This window comes from Armigeres subalbatus, chromosome 1, assembly GCF_024139115.2.
Source record: "Armigeres subalbatus isolate Guangzhou_Male chromosome 1, GZ_Asu_2, whole genome shotgun sequence".
In the NCBI taxonomy this organism is placed as follows: domain Eukaryota; kingdom Metazoa; phylum Arthropoda; class Insecta; order Diptera; family Culicidae; genus Armigeres; species Armigeres subalbatus.
The window spans coordinates 44,372,205-44,394,661 of NC_085139.1; the positions used below are offsets into that span (position 1 = coordinate 44,372,205).

Sequence of the window (22,457 nt, forward strand, 5' to 3'; positions counted from 1 at the left end):
TTCGTTTCGCTTCAATGAGTTTTTCTTAATTTTTTACTGAACCTACTACAATAATTTCTCATTATTCTAAAGTATTGTTTATGCGTATATGAAATCGTTATCCAAATGGAAATAAAATGGAAAATTGTAATAAGTGTTTGTGTCGGAACGAGTTGTTCATGTATTCAACAATCTATTTCGTACGACTTAGTTTACACCAAGCAAAAAGTACTATGAAGTGAGCGGCAAACGAGTACCAGAACCATTTAATGTTTATTTTCAACAATATTATGTGTTCCACACGCTGCACGCTGAAACGATGAAGGTATTTGGCTCCTATGCTTCGTAATGGCAACAAACGGGAAGCGCACACGCTAGTTAACGATGTTTTGGTTGAACCATGATTTGGTTCAACGATGATTCACATACGCATTCACGATCATTTAAGAACGATTTTTTTTCGAAGGTCGTTCCTTTGCTACTTTCTTCCACATTACAACCCATATAATTTTTAATATTCCGTAATCCGTGAAATATGCTTGTCCACAACCAAATAAACGTTGAAATTTATCATTCTTAATTAATTGAATGCAATCATTTAATTAGTTCTTATTCCGTAAATCACAGAATTTTGCTTTTGCTCAACTATTTCAAATCGTGTTTTCGATCACGTGACCTTAATTTACTACCGACATCTACCTAGGAAAAATGTTCCATGAACTTCGCAATAATTGAGAAAAATCAAGAGGCTCAATTGAACGTGAAATTGAGAAAATGTAAACCACGTAAAAACAGAATTATGTTTTGTATGTCCATTTTGTTTCTTTTCAAACTCACGGTGAAGTAAACGGAAACAAAATTAAAATAATTAAAATGAAAAACAACTTAAGAAGTTCTGATAAAATTTTGTTTGTAGTTGTAGTAGTGAAAACGCTAACCTGGTTGAAACTGCTAGAAACTTAGGGTCCTCGGTTCTACGCTCGTTATAGGTGTACAATTGTTGCGATTGCAGTGCGGTTGATCTTAAGGTCTGGAATAACTGGTCGCGGTTTTCCGGAATAATAGGTCTAATAGTAAAATATCATTTGTGATTCAGAATGCTTGGAAGCACAGTTTGTATGTGGGTGAAAGAGATCTCTTCGATGATACGAATATCTCTTGGCGACATCAAATAAAAAATCCGATCACTTTTGGGTGTTTTGTGGTTCAGATCGCATATTGGGCGAAGAGATCAACTCGATGTAAAACCCTGGTTAAACCGATTTATTCTTGCCAATATGGGCATAGAATTGGCGTGAAAGGCAACAGGATTGCACTATGTGTGTTTTCCCATGCTAACCCCCACTAGCTGGCAGCGATGTTATGGAAAAAAGCTGACTGCGTTACAGTCAAATTTAGTCCGGGAGTTAGAAAGTGCTAGCTCAACTGCAGCTCCAGTGACCCATTTCAAACTGCCTGGTATTTCATAACCAGTCCAAGGTTTTGCATACAATAAGCCCCGGCTGTTTATGCACGCAATCCTATCGGCCGAGTGCCAATAGCTAAGCACCCTTACTGCCGGAATTACGAGGGCTTGTTGTTCTGGATGACCGGAAGACGAACTTTGATTGTACTTGCTAGTGGCTACTCCCATGAGCAAGTGGTTTATTGTTGACGCTTTTTCCTATTTTCCTCGCTGTGATATTAAGAAACAGAGCGAGTACCAGAAGTGCTGGTTCCATCCGGGAGCTTCTGGTTCATATAAAGTTATTCATATTGTTTGTTCTTTTAGTAAACTATTTAATTTTATATAAAACTCAGCAATAATTTATTAAAACCTAAAACTACGATAATTATCCTTATAATCTACCAAAAGAAATCGAAAATGGCTTGCGCGTATGACAGGCGAACTGCTCCATCGTTCGTGTGATTGCTGACTAGGGTGGGTGTACCAATTGTCGCCATAAATAAGAACAACTATTTTTTTTTTAAAATAAGTAAAAGGCATGTGGGTGGACTTTATATATCAAGTGAAAGGTTTTACTTCCTGCTCCTTAGAACAGATGTAAAAACCACAATAAAATTTGTTATAATCATTAAAATTGATTAATCCATATTTGGAACGCATGCACCAGTTGTGGCACTATTCTTAATTTTGGTGCCTTATTTGGCAAATCCAATTGTTTTCTTATGGGGTTGGCCAAATAGGGACCACTAGTGCGACAACTGGTGCAAAGGACGTCAAAAATTAAGCAAAATCAGTTTTTATAATTATGCTTTGCTTGTTTTGGAGGAGTTCAAAGGTGTTATCGTATCATATGAATATTCTTCATCGTAATGAATTATGTTTGCGGTGATTTGATTGGGCATTTGGCATATAAAGCACTAGTGCGACAACTGGTGCTATAGCCACAACTGGTACATCTAGCCTATCTCTTTTGTTTCGTGTTGAGCTGATCAATGTGATGCTCGACAACCGATAGGTTGAGATGTTTACTCTCCCTTCTATGCGATTTGGAAAGGTAATTGTGGATTTTCGCATAACTGTCTTATGCAATAATCCCAATAAAATAAAGACATTGTCTTTTTTCATCGATCATCATATTCCGGTGTTCCTCCGGGAGATCTAGAACATCCGTAAAAGTGATTAAAAGTGAAACTCACGATTTTCGTGATCCATACCTAAAGACCTGAAAGGTACTGGAAGGAGAAGGACCAGAACATCCATAAAAGAAATCGATTCATGCACAATTAAAAGTTTTCCGTTGTCGTCCTCTGAGCGAGAAATCATTATCGTGACCCATACCAATAAACCACTGAGTGACCACTGCACTATGGTCCAGGATACAGATTTACGCGGAAAGATGCATTTTACGCCAAAACTATATTTTTTAGAAAAAACTGTTGTTCTACAAAATTGTTCGAAATAATAAAGCCATCATTATGGTTCTACCGAAAAATAGGGTAATCTTCTTCAGTTTGTTGAGTTATATCAATTTATTTGAAAAAACATGATTTTAGTAAAATTGGTTAAACTTGAGATAAAAAAATAACATATCTCCAACTTTTAGACACAATAAGAAATCTCGGGTACTTATTCAAAAGGACGTATGTGATTTTGTAAACAAAGATTCAAACGTCGATTTGTCCGATCTGATAGCACTCCCACGCAAACCAACACCACTAACAGGTAGCCGAAGCCTTCCTCTATCTGTCTATGGTGATGGTTTGCGTGGGAGGGCAATCAGATCGGACAAATCGACGTCTGAATCTTTGTTTACAAAATCACATACGTCCTTTTGAATAAGTACCCGAGAAATATTAATTTCTCTTTCAGATGCCGTGTGAATATATTTTTTTGGTCTGCCCTAACCGGAGATATCAACTTATGAAAAAAATGTAATTTTTACAGAAAAACGATTATAACTTTTTATCGGAAAAAGATATTGAGCATATTTACCCATCAAAAGTTGCATTTTTTTTGAGCTCTAAAAGTCACCTGAAGACGACTTTTTCGAAAAATCTAAAATAAAAAAGTAGATAAAAAATACTGTTTTTTTAGATACATCCTAATCCAATTAGGTAAAATTGCTCTAAATCAACCAACTCAAAAGCTACAGAAAAAGTTTTTTTAGCAAAATTGATTGGAATTAGCTGCGCTATAACATTGTAGAACGTAACATGTCAATATTCTGAGAAATAAAAAAAAAATCTATTTTTTTTATATGATGGGGCACCCTATTTTTTGGTAGTACCGTAATGATAGCCTTACTATTTCGAACAATTTTGTAGAACAACATTTTTTTCTAAAAAATATATTTTTGGCGTAAAATTCATCTTTCCGCGTAAATCTGTATCCTGGACCATAGCGCACTTCCGGATGATTCGAAACAACCGTGAAAACGGTCAATACATGGAAGTCATCCAACAAGTGCGTGAATACTTTTTCTTCTAGTACTTTGAGCAAGAAAGGATTTTCGTGGCCCATTCCAATTGACTCATATGCCACTGTAGATTTTTTTACTCCGTTGCGTTGTAACGGAGTATTTCGTAGATTGCATACTGATAGCTATCATGTATATTCTTCAACTTTCATACTCCAATTGCTTATCGGTTACTATTTGGGATTTAATAGCACCCAATTGGAGGTCAAACATGATAAAGCATGAAAGCCATCATTGCCGGAAACGCCCATCTTCTCCGTGACAGCATCACTTTGCAACTGCAGATATTTTTTCGTGAAAATACGTGTAAATGGTTTCCTTGGAAGTTCCATACAAATTTCTGTCGGTATTTTGGAAAGCTCTCCGTAACAACTAAGGCGAACTTCCATTGGAAATTCGAAATGATACGATATTGATTTGCTGAAACCAATTTGAAATATTGTTTTGACAGAAGCACATATGACCGAAAGTTGTTTGTCTAAATATGTAATTTGACGGAACAAGTAATTTGGCTTCGCTCAATTGGCCGAAAATGTCAGTTGATCAAAATAAAATACGCTGAATAGTTCCTTTGGCTCAAAAAGTCGGTTGTCCGAATAGGTCAAATGGTCGAAATGGTCGTTTGTATTTCGCAGAAAGGACATTTTCGGACCAAATGACTATTTCTGCACAAACATCTTTTCTACTAAATGGCATTTTCGACCAAATGATCTATTCGGTCAAACAACAGTTCGGCTAGATGACTTTCGGCTTAACGTGAATTTAATTGTTTAACCGATTATTTCACGTTAAGCCGAAAGTCCTATCAACCAATTCCATTTGTCTGAAACGGTTATTAGGAGATGGTTTGGCCGAAAATATCAGCCAAGGGGACATTCGGTCGAACGATGGGAAGTGAGGATTAGGCGGAGCTCACAATACCGAAAGGTGTTTGACAGAATATGTCATTCAGCCGAAGCCTATCTGGCCGAAAATGTCGTTTAGCCGAAAAAGGCACACCAGTTTAAAAAATGGGCATGCGTTCGAAAATATCGTTTGGAACTGGTCATTTGGTCGAAAAAGTCGTTAGGATAAATAGAAAATGCTGTTTGTCGAAATGGTCCTTTGGCCAAACGGGTCGATAGTTTTAACCATAAACTGAGCAGAATTAAATACCACAATAATAACAAAACGTGATTCGTCATTAGAGGTCATCAGGCCGAAGGCCGTTGGGCCGAATGGCCATTAGGCCGAATGAGAACTGGGGAGTGAGAAGTGCGAAGTTAGGAAGAAGTAGAACGGAAGAAGTAAGAAGAAAAAAGGAGGAAGAAGTAAGAAGGAAAAAGAAATCAAGGAGAAGAAAGAAGAAAAACGGGAGAAAGAAGGAAGAAAACGAAAGAAAGAAGAAAGAAAAAGGAAGAAGAAAGAAGGTAGATGGAAGAGGGAAGAAGAAAGGAAGAAAGAAGGAAGAAGGAAGTAGAAAGAAGGAAGACGGGAGAGAAGAAATAAAACGGAAGAAAGAGGAAGGAAGAAGCAAGAAGTAAGGAGAAAAAGAGAAGAAGGAAGAAGGAAGGAGGAAAAGGGAAGAAGGAAGGGAGAAAAAGGAAGAAAGAAGAAGAAGTAAGGAAGTAAAATGAAGAAAGAAGGAAAAAGGAAGAAGGAAGAAGAAGAAAAAGGAAGGAAGAAGGAAGAATAAAGAATAAAGACAGGAGAAAGAAAGAAGAAACGGGAGAAAGAAGGAAGAAGAAAAAGGAAGAAGGGATGAGGATGAAGGAAAAAGTATGAGAGAAGGCGGAAGAAAGAAGAAGGGAGGAAGAAGAAGGAAGAAGGAAGAAGACAGATAGAAGAAGGAAGAAGGAAGAAGGGGTAAGGTGAAGTAAGAACTTCTCATTTTCACTTTTTGCTTCTTTTTGCTTATTTGGCCTGTTGGCCATTCGGCCTTATGACCTTCGGCCAAATGGTCTTCGGTCTAATGGCCTGACACCAACACCCGTTCAGCAAATAAAATTTTCGACCGTATGACTCATTCAAACAAACGTCATTTTCTGCCAAGGCCTTCTCTGTCAATCAACCATTTCAGCCGAATGGCATTTTCGGCCAGATGACATATTCGGTCAAACTACCATTTTGGCCAAATGACCAGTTAGGGTAAACGCTTTTGCCATATGAAATTTTCAACCAAACCGTTTTCGGTTTAATAACCGTTTCGTCCAAAAGTTCAGTTAGGGTCGATGACTTTCAGCTTAACACGTAATTCGATCAAATGGCATTCCGCTGGAAGGTTTTGTCAAATGACCCTTCTTCCTATTTAATAATTTCTTGTGGAATTACAAAAAAAAAAACGTATAGAGCTTGAGCTTGAGCTTGAGCTTGATTAACTGCCCATAGTTGTTACTCCATTATAACCAGATCAGCTGTTCTTGCACAGAGAACCAACAGATGTTTGCTTGGGACTAGCACTCATCTTCAATGAACAAGTACTGGTGATCGCATTTGTGAAGTCATACTGGCGCCTGCCACGTCATAATGCAAGTCAATGTAAGGAAGGGGAGGAAATGATGATGCAATCACTCGCCCACTGCAAGCCGAATATACCTCTGCACTTGCCACGAGTTCATGCGGAATTTGTTGGAATTTCTGGGTTAGGTTGGAGAGGCAGAGGTCCGTTTTGGTTAACGAGCTGCCAATGTGATAGATAGGAGAAGGTAACTGATGGAATTTCTAATTGGATTGTAGGAAACGAGCTCTATAGTTCATTTCCAATTCTAGCAGATTACTGTTAGAATACTCAAATTGAAGGTATAGGAATAGTAATGGAAACGGTATGAAAGTCCATTTCCAGTTCTAGCGATTGCTAGAACATGAGAAATATAGAGGAAGATACAAAGTAGGAGAATGGAACGGACCTGGAATTGAACCCACGACCTCCTGCGTATGAGGCAGAAGCAGTAGCCATATGACTACCAAGCCCGCTTCGAAACAAGAGAGATCACGCACAGAACTGATAAATTTTATTACCGGCCGCGCAATGCAGATCACAATAATTCGTCCGACCGCGCGATCGTTCTGCTGTCCGAAACAAGAGAGATCACGCACAGAACTGATAAATTTTATTACCGGCCGCGCAATGCAGAACACAATAATTCGTCCGACCGCGCGATCGTTCTGCTGCCCAAAAAAAGAGAAACCACCAACAAAACAAAAAAAAAAAAAAAAAAAAAAAAAAAACGTATAGACAACAAAAACTCAGTAAAATTTTACGTTCAAATACCGAAAAGTTGATTTCACGTAGAAATTCTCAAGTTTTAGTAGAATTTTCGGAGAATTCCCCGTAGAATTCCGAATAATTTTGAATAAATAATTTGACGAATAAATTAAAAAAAAATTGCGAGCAAAATTTAAAGAATTTCATATTGAATTTCCGAATCATGTTCCCATTACCAGATTTTATTGTTGAAAACCTATTTTGAGTTCTGAAGAATTTTCCGTCGAGGCTCCGAAGAATTTATCATAAAAACTTTTCTCGCAATTACTTCGAAGAATTTTCTGTGTAAATTTTGAAGAACAATCAACAGAAATTCCGAAAAACTTTCCTTGCATATTTTAAACAATTTAATATAGAAATTTAGAACAATTTTCTTAGATTTTTTTTTATGTAATTTCGAAAAAACCTTCCCCTTGAAATTCCAAAGAAATTCTCGTGAAACTTCAAAGTAGTTCCCGTGGAAAATCCGAAAACAAATTCTCAAATAAGTAATTTGAAAAAAAAAATTAGAGATTTTTTTGGAGAAATTCAAAAAATTCTCCCGGTAATGCCTTGAAATATCCAGAAAAAATGCAAAAAAATATTCAGGAACAAACGAACTCAGTGAAACGAGCAATGGGTAATGTTTCCAACATAACCGCGAGTAGACGTAGGACTTGTATGAAAGTAACGAATTTACATTTAACTTCTTACTTTTGGATCTATGGAGTTTGATTATAGGTATTGATATTGGAAACAACAACTTCCATGCTGTGTAGAATTATTAGTAATTTGTTCAATCAAAACTTCTAGAAATAAAACCAATAATTAAATACATAATCAGAATTGCTTTGTTTCTAACTATTAGGCCCTTATTTACCCAAGCAAATGTAGGGCATATATAGATTCTTATTGATAATAGTATTTAAAGTTTAAAATTATAATTATAAAATTTTCAAACTTGGACAAAATGTGCTATTTTGGGGGAACCATCCCGTTTTAAAAACAAAGAAATACAGCACCAATTTCGTTGCTTCTTTTTGCTAAAATGCTTGCTTACTGCTGAAAAAAATCACAACAATAAGAAACAAGGCGAGGAGCAGTAACCCTACTAAAATAGAGGAGGTACTGCTAATACATCAACAAAAAAATATTTAATGTTTTGATTCCAAACTCCGAGTCTACGTCAAATTTAATAATACAATTTCTCAGAAAATGAAAAACAAAGTAGGTATAAGATAAAGTTTATTTAAATATTCTTCTGGAAATTATTTGTTGCGGATTTTTTTTAAAAGATTTACACGTAATACAGCGAAATTTCTCATCTAAAATGTATATTAACACTATTGCTGATTGTTCATCTTTAATTGCTAATGCTCTCTGCAAATAAATGAAAGTAATTATTTTAATCAAATTTTATTTTCATCAGTATAGTTGATTTGATAACTGTTATAGTGTAACCATGTTTTAATGTACGTGTCGTTTAGTACCAAGCACAACTTATCATATGGTCAGTCAAATTACATGACTCGTACCCATCCCGGGATCATGTGGATTATGAACCCAATCACTTTTCGTGGATGAGCAGACCAAATCTCTCTAATTTTCTTCTTCTCCATCCACCACCGCTGTGCGCCCACTTCTTCCATGCATATTCGCAGACCCACCGGCAGTTCTACCGCTGGTGACTGCATGCTGTCGCTGTGTAGGTAAACAGCGAACGAACGAACGAAACAAAAAATACGCGAGCAAAAAGCACGTCAGTACGCGTTGCTGTCACAAATTGTAATGACTCGCACACGGAAGGCACTGCTTCTTTTATACACAAAGAAAATCTTCCGGTAGACCCGAAGGCCCGTGACATACCGCATTCTGATGTCCGCTTATCGTTAATAATCTTAAGATTTAATGAAATAGGCAAAATGCTGGAGAGTGTCCGAGTCGTTTGCTATATAAATCTTAAAAATCCATCGAAAGATAAAGGCGCTAGTAGCGTTCAAAATCTTCCCTTCCAGCGTAACGCTCTCGATTTCCAAAAATCTAAATGACACCCAGTATAGTAAAGAAAGACGTAAGTCCTACGTCAAAAAATCCCACGCCGATTCACGCCGCCGCCGCCAGCTGAAATGGCTTTCGGCGTGACGCCGAAAATGCCGCCGCCGCCGACCAAAATTATGACAAACGCCGCCGCCGACAATTTTCGGACCGGCGCATACCTCTAATGACAACTACTTAACGAGACGTCAGTGACTCACAGACGCTCTCATAGATGTCAAGGAGTTGGATGGTTGGTTCATAGTTCAGGAGTATCATCATAAGCAAAAGATATTACAGTCCTCTCTCTACATCTCGATGTTCTATATCTCAATATCTCTCCCTATGTCGATGGATTCCTCAGTCCCTTCAATTTACATAGATTTGGGCTTTCTACATCTCGATAACCTCCCTATCTCGATATCTCTCTATCTCGATGGGTTCTGATCATATTTTGTTCAGGATTCACTCTCCTTATGACGATATGTTCAAATGTTTAGGCTACTAGACTTCTACTAGAATCTATAATCTACTAGACTCTTTGGACAATTATAAACATATCAACAACAGGAAATTACATTTGTTTTGTTGTCGAGCTATTTTGGATCTAGTACCCATTTCAATTTTCCTTCCATTCCTCGATCTCTCTCGATGGTCCCTTCAATATCGAGATGTGGAGAGGCGACTACCGTGTGGGACCGAAATCCGTCCACCTCATGAAATATCAATAAATTAGGTTAAAGGTAATTAATTTAGAAACAATTTATCTTATCCTGTTCAGATACTTGACAGTAAGCTTTTAGAGCATTGAAATGGAAAGTAGGCTTTGAAATTAAAACAACAAAAACAAGTTACCAGCCATCAAACGTGGAGTTTCTGCCGCCATTTTTCCATGGATAGAGCACAATTGCACCAGAAGTAACTGTGTTTTAATTGCTGATTGCGAATCATTACACAAGATAAGCGGAATACAAATCGAAAGGATCGCTTCTCAAGGTGCGTATTGAACTTTTTACAGTGGTAGTTTGTTTAATCAGTCGGCTGCAATTTAAATATTTAGTTTAAAAATAGCTGTACGGATTATGGTCCTTTGATTCAAAATCCGTCCACGGTGGCCGGATTTAGATTCAGGAGTAATTGATATAATTTATAATTTTCTCATGTTTTTCGTAGTTTTTAATGTGTAAATGTGAAGTACTTCAAAAGCAGATGCCTTCATGTTCCCCTATCAATGATAAACATTTCATTTGCATTCGATTTCTATTTTCTAATCATTTGTTAATATACTAATGTGCTTAAGACTCTTCAGTTAAAAGTACAGATTTCGATGCCCCACGGTATATAAAGAGCTGAGCAGAATGGATACGTTTGCGTGCGTTTTGACAGTTTTGCCATGGGAAAAGTGTCAAAACGCACGCAAACGTATCCGTTCTGCTCCGCTCTTAAAATCGGCATAAATAAACAATCTTGAAATGAAAATTCTAAAAATTCAAAATTTTAACGCGCTAGGTAAGATCGATCAAAGAAAGTGTTTTTGAGCAGTGAAAACAAAAAAAAATGGTCTTAGAGGGTTGAAGAACATCATCAATAAAATTCTTATATATTTCCAAGGGATCCTAGAGTTATTTTTAAAGATTATTTGAGATTATTCCTGCCTCGAGTAGAGGAAAATCTAAGCCTAAGTTCCTTCAAGAAAAAATTTTGCTTCTGCTTTTTCTGTTCTATCAGGAACTTAATTGATTGTGGCAAAACTGGGATTGATTAATACTGAACGGGTCTAAGAGCTTCCTAGTCCTTTCTCTTATAAAACAAACATAAAAATTAGCTGATTTTATATATAAATGATTTTTATTGTCTGTTTGATCCTTATAGATTCGGAACCGATCGGCGTGTTTTTTGTATTTGTATACAAGGGTTTCACGGGCTGGAGAAGGTTTCTAAGATGGTTCAAGACCCCTCTCCGTCTAGAAGGGGGGGTCTCCTATACAAATGAGATACAAGTTTCCCCATAACTTGAGAACTAATCCAGCGATTGGAACCAAATGAGGCATGTAGAGGTTTCTGATGAAAAGAAATGTTTCTATGATGGTTTGAGAACCCTTCCTGCTCGACGGTTACATTTGCACTTTATTTTGAATACTTCGACATCCCAATTAATTTTGAACGAGACAAAGCTCGACGGGTCAGCTAGTAGGGGGAAATGTTCCGTTTGCCACCATTCATCTCATCGCGAAATAAAAACAATACGGCCCCAATTTCTTCGCTTGCTATCAAGCGTGCTCACTGCTGGAAAAAAATCACAAAAATGAGAAACAAATTAAATTCCTTTCTTTGCCTTGTTTTTTTGTGGGATGAATATCGAAGCTATGCGACGAAGTCCAGGAGCAGAACCCTATTTGAAAAAAAAATGAAAAATAATATTTGGTTTTCTCTTCAACTTGTACTAAGGTGTAGAAGAGTGTGACAGTTCTAGTGAAGCATATTGGCATTATTTTGAATATTATTTTTGGGTGGCGCATACAAAATCGTTAATTTTAGATGGAAATACGCAATTTTCATGATTTTCCTGGACCGTATAGAGCTGTTAAGATGCGCGGCTACAAAGCAAGACAAAGCCGAAGGTGGCTGGGTTCGAGTCCCGGTTCGGTCTAGGAAATTTTTGTGTTGAAAATTGTCTCGCCTTCTTTGGGCATAAAAGTATCATTGTGTTAGTCTCTCTTCTAAAAATGGTAACTTGGTTCAGAAGCCTCACAGTTAACACTTACGTACCTGACCCCCTATTTCATGGAAAACTATTTTTTCAAAATGATGGTTCTCAGCAGTCTTGCATCGCAATTTGGTTCTGTTTTCTGCAATCGATCACAAAATTCCTATAGTTTTTGGAACATTGGTCATCGTTTGGAAAATGGCCATGGTTCCGGAGATATTGATGGGAGTACTGGGGTAACCTCCCATCCCGGAAAAATGGCTACTTCCTGATCAAGCCGGAAACATGACTTGCGACGTGTCAAACTTCATGGTTTTTCAAAAGAAGTTTATAGGAATGTGTTCTGAGGACATTCGGTCCATCTGACCTCATTCCGGCACACCCTGGGTTGCTGGTTCCTGGGGAAGTGGCTACTTTTGATCAGTTCTGAAACCTGGGTTGCGACGTATCAAACTTCATGATTTTGCTAAAGAAGTTCATTGTAATGTGTTCTGAGGGCATTCGGTCCATATGACCACATTCCGCGACACCCTGGGTTGCTGGTTCCCTGGGGGAAGTGGCCACTTTTTGATCAGTTCCGAAACCTGGCTTTCGACGTATCAAACTTCATGATTTTGCAAAAAGAAATTCATAGGAATGTGTTCCGAGGCATTTGGGCCATCTGGCCACATTCCGGCATACCCTGGGTTGCTGGTTCCCTGAGGAAGTGGCCACTTTTTTAACAGTTCTGAAACCTGGCTTGCGACGTATCAAACTCCATGATTTTACAAAAGAAGTTCATAGGAATGTGTTCTAAGGACATTCGGACCATCTGGCCACATTCCGGAACACCCTGGGTAGCTGGTTCCCTAGGGGAAGTGGCCACATTTTGAACAATTCTGAAACCTGGCTTGCGGCGTATCAAACTTTGTGATTTTTGCAAAAGAAGTTCATTGTAATGTGTTCTGAGGGCGTTTGGTCCGTCTGGCCACATTCCGGCACACCCTGGGTTGCTGGTTCCCTGAGAGAAGTGGCCACTTTTTTAACAGTTCTGAAACCTGGCTTGCGACATATCAAACTTCATGATTTTGCTAAAGAAGTTCATTGAAATGTGAAGTTCATGTGACGTTTGGTCCATCTGGCCACATTCCGGCACACCCTGGGTTGCTGGTTCCCTGGGGAAGTGGCCACTTTTGATCAGTTCTGAAACCTGGCTTGCGACGTGTCAAACTTCATGATTTCCTAAGAAACGTTCATAGGGAATGTGTTCTGAGGGCATTCTGTCCATCCGGCCACATTCCGAGACACCCTAGGTTGCTGGTTCCCTGGGGAGTGGCCACTTTGATCAGTTCTGAAACCTGGCTTGCGACGTGTCAAACTTCATGATTTCCTAAGAAAAGTTCATAGGAATGTGTTCTGAGGACATTGGGTCCATGCGGCCACATTCCAGAGACACCCTGAGTTGCTGGTTCCCTGGGGGAAGTGGCCACTTCTGGTCAGTTCTGAAACCTGGCTTGCGACGTGTCAAACTTCATGATTTCCTAAGAAAAGTTCATAGGAGTGTGTTCTGCGGACATTGGGTCCATCCGGCCACATTCCAAGACACACTGGGTTGCTGGTTCCCTGGGGGAAGTGGCCACTTTTTAAATGGCCCTGAAATCCGTCTTGCGACATCTCAAAGTTCACGATTTTGCAAAACGAGTTCAAAGGAATATGTGTTAAGGGTATTTGGTCCATCTGGCCACATTTCGGAACATCCTGGAATACTGGTTCCCGGAGAAAGTGGCCACTTTTTGAATGGCTCTGAAATCCGACTTGCGACGTCTCAAACTCCATGATTTTTGCAAAACAAGTTCAAAGGCATGTATTTTGAGGGTACTTGGTCCACTTGGCCACACTCCGGAACATTCTGTGATGTTGGTTCCCTGGGAAAAGTGGCCACGTTTTGAATGGTTCTGAAATCCGTCTTGCGACATCTTGAAGTTTATGATTTTGCAAAACAAGTTCAAAGGAATGTGTTTTGAAGGTATTTGGTTCTCCTGGCTACATTCTTGAACATCCTGAGATACCGGTTCCCCGGAGAAAGTGGCCACTTTTCGAATGACTCTGAATTCCGACTTGCGACATCTCAAAGTTCATGATTTTGCAAAACAAGTTCAAAGGAATGTGTCTAGAGGGTATGGTTCTGAAATGTAGTTTGCGACATCTCAAATTTCATGATTTTTCAAAACAAGTTCAAAAGTATGTTTTTCAAGTGTATTCGACCTTAAAATGCTTGTTTTCCGGAGCAAGTGAACACTTTTCGATAAGTATGTGAATGTGTTCCTAAAGAATGTGGTCATCTCCGGATCCGGATTCTTGGCTGTATACTATAAAGGTATTATCGATACTAGGTGATATTTTGGGTTTTTGTTTTGTATTTGATTTTATGAGTAGTTTATTTCTGATCATTTCAACATTTCAACAACTTATACCATACAGGTCCGGCATATGTCAAAATATTTTGATTCTCGTTTTACATGTCTTTCGCAAATCGCACTGTTGCACGATACACAACTTATCATCGTTTTTACATCTTTGTTTCTGAGGGCAGAAACTACACCTTTTAGACTTACGGGTAATATGTTGCAACTCCGGAAACTCGTTTTGGGACTCAAAGCAGTTTGGGCATGCAAAACACTGAACTTTCCGGCAATGTGAGCTGCATGCTGTTTTACCACATGATTCACAAACCTTTAAATCATCCGTTGAAGTGCATGATAGACAAATAGATGTCGGTGAATTCGACTCTCCATACATGTCCTCGAAATTTCAGATGAATAGCTCGATTTTGCTTTTGACCTCATGGTGCAGACCTGTTTCATTTTTCCTCGATTTGACGTGTTTCAAAGCTAATTCCTTTGACAACCAGTCTAAGTATTTGCGCTTTTACTGCAGTCATTCGGAAGATATGTTGGATGAGCTGCTAAAAACGTGTGGAAAGAATTATGGCCGCAAATGTCTAAAAAGTTTAGAAAATTGCGAGAGGATATCTGTCCGTGCGCCTTTTGCATGAGTAGCTTCCTGTCGCACGATCTAGAGTGTCCACACCAGCCTTTAGAGAGTTATATAGCTCCACCACTTTCGGCTTTTCCTATAAAAAAATTATGTTTGTCAAAATATGCTCAATTGCTGTTTGTATATCGAGTAATTTGTTTATCTCACATCAATAAAATAAACAAATGGATTATCTATGTTGCTTCAATCATTCTACTCACCACCACCGTTCTTGTGTCAGTTTTCGAAGAACTGGGAGGACACTCAGCATTCAGCTGATTTTTCTCAAGTGTTTCCACATCCGGTAATGCTTCAGGATTAGTCGATAATAGAAAAACGGTTTTGTTCTTTTTGGCTGTCCATGACACTAACATTAATGGGTCATGAAATCCATAATTTACCGTTCCTGGAGGGGGTTTTGAGTTGCTGAGAAACTCTACGGGAATTTCCTTTTTATTTTATCTGAGTGTGCCAATTCACATCATGTCTTTCTCCAAGAGGTCATATGCCGAAGGAACGCTGGTGAAAAAGTTGTCGAAAGTTATTTTCCTATGTTTGCTGCAATGCGGTTCACAAAGTCGTAAAGCAATATGCATAGCTTGGTTTTCTCCGGTTTGTTTCAATTTTTCCTAGAATTAGGTAAAGTACTCAATTTTTGTAATTGATGAATATTTTTAATGGAATTTTTCAAACATTTTAGTGAACTATCATTCGAGTGGTATATATATATAAAGTATATAAAAGTTAAATGCTTACCGGCGTATATATCGAAATTAGCAAGCATTGAGTTGTGAACGTCAACTGCGCACCACATCTTTATACCATAACGGCAAGGTTTTCCTTTCATATATACCCGAAAAGCACATTTTCCGCGAAACGGAATCATTCGCTCATCTACAGTAACATCTTTCGAAGGTTCATATATGGTCAAAATATTTGTTTGAATACGGTCAGAAACTTCTCTAATTAGTCGTAAGCGATCATGGCTATTCTGATCTTTGGATGGTTGTTTGCTTGTATTTGATCCACGAGCTGGGCGTCTACTCAGCGAATCATCAAACCGAATATATTTATATATTTGCTCATATCTTAAAATGCATAGAAAACATATCAAATGAATTTGATTTCTAGAAAATTTATCAATCATCAAACCTATCTCTTGACATTATTGCTGAGTAGAATACACGACTCGTGACTTCGTCTGTAGACCACAACTCTCGTATATGAGTCTTCGAATCGTGATTCTTGCCAGCTCCATATAACACTCCAATCCAAGCGAGAAACTCGTCATATTCCAATGGTTTGAATTTTGAATCGTGGGCACCTTCGGCGTTGGTGTAGCGGCAAATCAAATCAATTAACGATGAATCAAAAATAATAAGAATGCATCCATTGAGTTTTTATTTTACTAAGATCCACATTGAACTTGGGGCCAAAACCCTCACTACCAGATTTATTCTTATTTGGCCAAGGGATACTGCTCCATTTTATATTTCCGCACTTTGAAACATATTCACTACTCTCTGCTTCGTCATCGGAATAAAATGGATCATCCTCAACTTGCTCATTCAGTATATCATTTTCGACACCAATTGCATCCGGATCGGCAATACTTGAGCTTTCCGACTCCGAATCACTTAACATTTTGAACACGAGATCGAACAGCGACTTAAACGTACGGATAATTTGTTTACATTGAATTCCCGGAAACAGTCATCGTAAGTGTGGTGGCTCATCTGATGCAGCAAAATAGGCGTTTTAGGGAAAAATGTTAACAATTGACTGATGAGCAATGCTCAGACACGTGATTCCTGTAACCTGGTGGAATACGTTCAAACTTGTTATCTAAATGATGATTTCATGTCTGAGGCTTACATATAAATATGTAACACTGAATCAACAATTTGACGCCACAATACATGATGCGAGACCACATCTCTCCATATTTGGTTTGCGGCTCACGCTCGCTAAATAGTTATGTATTTGGTCCGTCAACCGTCAGCCCGTCGCTGCGCTCTACGCCTGTCGGTGCGGAAGTGGGTTTGCTGTTCAGCATTCTTGTACCATGTACTGCCCATCGTACCCTTCCAGCTTTAGCAACCTGAAGCATACTGGGTTTTTCTAAATGTTGAACGATTTTGAATAAAACAAATCAAGTTTGATGCGATTTATGTTATAATTGCATGTTGATACAACAATTAAAGGGATGAATTCAGGGACAGAAACAGTCACTTCAACTACTCTCAAACAGTTGACATTCAACACACAATCAAATCACCAGTCATTTACAAATTTGAATGTGCGAATGAATAGGACAGCGTGTGCATGAACAACAGCAAGCGTCGACTCTCGGTGTCAGCATTGTTGTGTGCGGTGTCAAAAGGGATCTTCAACTTGGCACATTGATATTCAATTTTCAATCTCAAAATATGAATATCGTTTCATACTGCAGTGCATGGATTTAACATTTTGAAGTCAGATTTCTAAAATAAATGCATCTGTTTAGTATATAAAGTAAAATAATCAACATTTTTCGGTGCAAATCAACCACAATTCCAAATATTCAATTCAGCCCCGGTAGATATTCATTTTTTACACTCGGTTATCAATCGGCTTTTTGAAGATCGGATTTGGTATGGAAGTTTGACAGCATGCTGCGAGATATTCGTGCCTGCATTGCCGATCTTCTGATCAAAACAAACACGAGTCAATGACGAAGCTGCCTACCGAGCGTGGATGCAAGTGATGGTAAAACGAAGTTTTCCTTCCTTGCTTAAATGTACAAAAATAAACAAACAATGAGTGGACCACCTTCAAAATGAATAATACTAATAAATTTTAAACTTATGATAATCACACAATACTTAATTACAATTAGCATTAGCTGATTTATTCCATACACCAATGGTTTGTATGTAATGTGTCTGATTGACAGAATGGTGAAAGTATTTCGGAATGATATTTCTAAATTTTATAAATTCCTAGGAAACCAGCATTCCAAGATTTTAAGGAATGCACTTGGTCACTTGGTCACTTTTTCCCGGGGAACATCCAGGATGTTCCGGAATGTGGCATGATGGACCAAATACCCTCAAAACACATTCCTTTAAACTTGTTTTGCGAAATCATGAAATTTGAGACTTCGCAAGCTAGATTTAAAACCTTTTAAATATTTGCCACTTTCTACAGGATACCGGCATTCCAGGATATTCCGAAATGTGGCCAATTGGAACCAAATAACCTCAAAACACTTTCCTTTGGACTTGATTTGCGAAATAATGAACTTTTAGATGTCGCGAGACGAATTTCAGAGCCAATCAAAAAGTGGCCACTTTCTCCAGGGAACCAGTATTCCAGGATGTTCCGGAGTGTGGCCAGTTTGATAAAATACCGTCAAAACACATTCCTTTGAACTTGTTTTGCAAAATCATGAACTTTGAGATGTCGCAAGTCGGATTTCAGAGCCATTCAAAAAGTGGCCACTTCCCCCGGGGAACCAGCATCCCAGGATGTTCCGGAGTGTGGCCAAGTGGACCAAATACCCTCAAAATACATTCCTTTGAACTTGTTTTGCAAAATCATAAACTTTGAGATGTCGCAAGACGGATTTCAGAGCCATTTAAAAAGTGGCCACTTTCCCAGGGGAACCAGCGCCCTCTGGGTGTCTCGAAATGTGGCCGGATGGACGAAATGCCATCAGAACACATTCCTATAAACTTCTCTACGGAAATCATGAAGTTTGACACGTCGCAAGCCAGGTTTCGGAACTGATAAAAAAGTGGCCACTTCCCCCAGGGAACCAGCAACCCAGGGTGTCGCGGAATGTGGTCATATGGACCGAATGCCCTCAGAACACATTACAATGAACTTCTTTAGCAAAATCATGAAGTTTGATACGTCGCAACCCAGGTTTCAGAACTGATCAAAAAGTAGCCACTTCCCCCAGGGAACCAGCAACCCAGGGTGTGCCGGAATGTGGCCAGATGGATCAAATGCCCTCAGAACACATTACAATGAACTTCTTTAGCAAAATCATGAAGTTTGATACGTCGCAAGCCAGGTTTCAGAACTGTTAAAAAAGTGGCCACTTCCATCAGGGAACCAGCAACCCAGGATGTGCCGGAATGTGGCCAGATGGCCCAAATGCCCTCAGAACACATTCCTATGAATTTCTTTTGCAAAATCATGAAGTTTGATACGTCGAAAGCCAGGTTTCGAAACTGATCAAAAAGTGGCCACTTCCCCCAGGGAACCAGCGACCCAGGGTGTGGCGGAATGTGGCCAGACGGACCAAACGCCCTCAGAACACATTACAATGAACTTCTTTTGCAAAATCATGAAGTTTAATACGTCGCAAGCCAGGTTTCAGAACTGGTAAAAAAAAGGCCACTTCCCCCAGGGAACCAGCAACCCAGGGTGTGCCGGAATGGGGTCAGATGGACCGAATGCCCTCAGAACACATTCCTATGAACTTTTTTTACAAAATCATGAAGTTTGATACGTCGCAAGCCAGGTTTCAGTATTGTTAAAAAAGTGGCCACTTCCCTCAGGAACCAGCAACCCAGGGTGTGCCGGAATGTGGCCAGATGGACTAATGTCTTCAGAACACATTCCTATGAACTTTTCTTAGGAAATCATGAAGTTTGACACGTCGCAAGCCAGGTTTCAGAACCGGTCAAAAGTGGCCACTTCCCCCAGGGAACCAGCAACCCAGGGTGTGCCGGAATGGGGTCAGATGGACCGAATGTCCTCAGAACACATTCTTATGAACTTCTTTTGAAAAACCATGAAGTTTGACACGTCGCAAGTCATGTTTCCGGCTTGATCAGGAAGTGGCCATTTTTCCGGGATGGGAGGTTACCCCAGTACTCCCATCAATATCTCCGGAACCATGGCCATTTTCCAAACGATGACCAATGTCCCAAAAACTATAGGAATTTTGTGATCGATTGCAGAAAACAGAACCAAATTGCGATGCAAGACTGCTGAGAACCATCATTTTGAAAAAATAGTTTTCCATGAAATTGGGGGTCAGGTACGTAAGTGAATAACTGCTAGGCGGCAATGTCCCAGTAGGGGGTGATATGCCCATAAGAAGAATAAGAAGGTTAGAAAATATTAATGGAATGGAATATAAAAATGTTCCGTAAAATTAGCCATGAGTTTCCAAATTTAGCGCCACGCTAAATTTCTACACTGGGTTGCTATTTTGATTGTTTGTGAAACGATATTTTCGTATTTCTGTTATGCATTGAAGTAATTTACAGTTTGAGAGGTTTCATCATCGTGAGATTGTAGTTTTTCGTTGGCTTTAGCCGGTTAAGTAACACAAAGTTTTCGTTGGCTTCAACCAGTTAAATAACACGAACCAAATAAAAAAAATAGACAGTAGAATATATCCGGAATATAGCAATTAACAAGTAAGGTTACTGCTCCTTAAATCTTATTAATAACAATCGAAAACAAAGCATTGGATCGCTAATTGCTGTACTTCCCATTCTTGTTATTTTTTTCAATGGTGACACGGATGATACCAATAAAAAGTGACACAGATATCGCCATTGTAGCTTTATATATGTTAACTATTATTAATAATATTATTTCTATGAAGCATACATGGCAGGTTTTCAAAAATATCTGTGATTCAAAAATGTGATTAAGGTGATTATACAATCAAGCCATGTGGTGAATTTCAAATTCACCACACGGTTTTCTACTGCTATTATCAAAAGTTCAAATCTAAAGTAATAATGTTCGTACAATGCTGAAATTAAAGTCGATTGTTCAGCATAAGTAAGCAAACGATCTACGGATGCTTCATCCACATGGGCGTTGTGGTTCTCTGAATTCGTGCTCTTGAAAAATCACTATAAAAAGCACGTGGTTTCCAAGATGGCCGATTTGTGGCTTTGTTGTATAACCACCTTAAAAGAAACAGTTTATAACAATATGGGCGTTATTGTTATTGATTTCACCCAAACGTCATGGATAATAACTCTAAATGGTTCTCTTATTGGTCTTACTTAGCCGTGCGGTAAGATACGCGACCATGCTGAAGGTAGCCGGGTTCGATTCCCTATTCGGTCCAGGAAATTTTCGGATTGAAAATGCTTTCGACTTCCCGGGGCATAAACGTATCATCGTGTTGGCCTCATGATATACGAATGCAAAAAAAATGTAACTTGGCTTAGAAACCTCACAGTTCATAACTGTGGATGTGATTAGAGAACACTAAGCTGCGAGGTGGCAATGTCCCAGTGGGGAATGTAATTAGAATACGTTGAAGAAAGTTCTCTTGTTGGTAATGGTGGTTTTTTCGGCTTTTATCTATACAGAGCAGGAAATCAATATTCGAGCAAATCCAAACAATATACCCTTTGTCGTCGACTGAGTTTGTTACTGACAAACGCACTTCGCAACAAGCGTTTGTCGGAACCCAAACATAATATGACAAGAATCATTTGGCTTGTACGCTCTGATTTTTCCGAGAATACGATGCTAATTTTGTAATAAAATGATGATTTCATGAAGGTTGGAAAGTATGCCCTTCCATTATTTTTTAATACGACAGAAAGGAAACAAGTTCATCTATCTATCTGAGTACATTCGATAACAAACAGATTCCTAGTGTAAGCGCAATCATCATTTTAATGAAATAGTATATTTTACTCAAATTATAAGTAGTTCCGTTTTTAATGACGAATCAACTTTGATTAGACCATGTCTGGCGTGCATTAATTTTATCGTTGTAAATCATCATATATTGACGCTCCAACCAAAATTATGCCACCAGACGGCTTGCTTACTTTTGGTTATTATGCCAAGCAGTCAAAAATAACAATAATTGTGCATAATCTATTAGTTAAGCTACCAAAAGTTTTAAGTGGAATTGACTTTGAGCCCGACAAATTTTCCTAATCTTAGCTTTGGTGGTGGATGCTTTTTCAGCCCATGAATAGTCGGTGCATCATTCTCTATAAATCGTTTGTAAAGCTGTATAATAGGCAATTATAATGTGCTGCTTCAAACGAAAATCGACGAGCAACGAGTGCTCCAAATATTATCCAAAGAATTTTGGTTAATCGTGTCGCTATACCAATGAAAATTGTGAATTTAATTTGAATGCTAAAATAGTGTGATTGTTTTCTGTTCATCTAATGCGCGAAAATAAAATAAACGCTTACACAGCCTGTCTGCTTAAGTGGCTGCTACTAAACCGAGTTAAAGTGATTTTCCACTAGGGTGTCCCAAAAAAAATCGATGTTCGAAAAGTCATGGTGCTCAACCCTGAAATGAAAGATATACCTGTCTGGATAATTTTTGTAGAAAAAACTGAATTTCTAAAAATCGTTTAAAGGACGCGCCAGATCGATTTTTGAAAAATGTCCTTTTTTAGGTAAAAAATCAAATAATGGGTGCTTTCACATTTTTTTTTTGATGGCCACCCATTCGTTTTATATATTGTTAATTTTTCTGTGGATCTTTGCACATATTCTCCATGAATTAGTTTTTGTATTATGCGTTTTTATAGCCTGCAGAACTTTTTAAATATCGAAACAATCACATTTTTTTGACT

General features: G+C 38.5%; 1 protein-coding gene across 3 annotated transcripts in view; it reads left to right on the forward strand.

Annotated features, from left to right (window-relative positions):
* The window catches only part of LOC134225024 (chloride channel protein 2-like), a 248,182-nt gene that overhangs the window by 55,741 nt on the left and 169,984 nt on the right, over nt 1-22,457 (forward strand). The gene's annotated exons all lie outside the window — the stretch shown is intronic.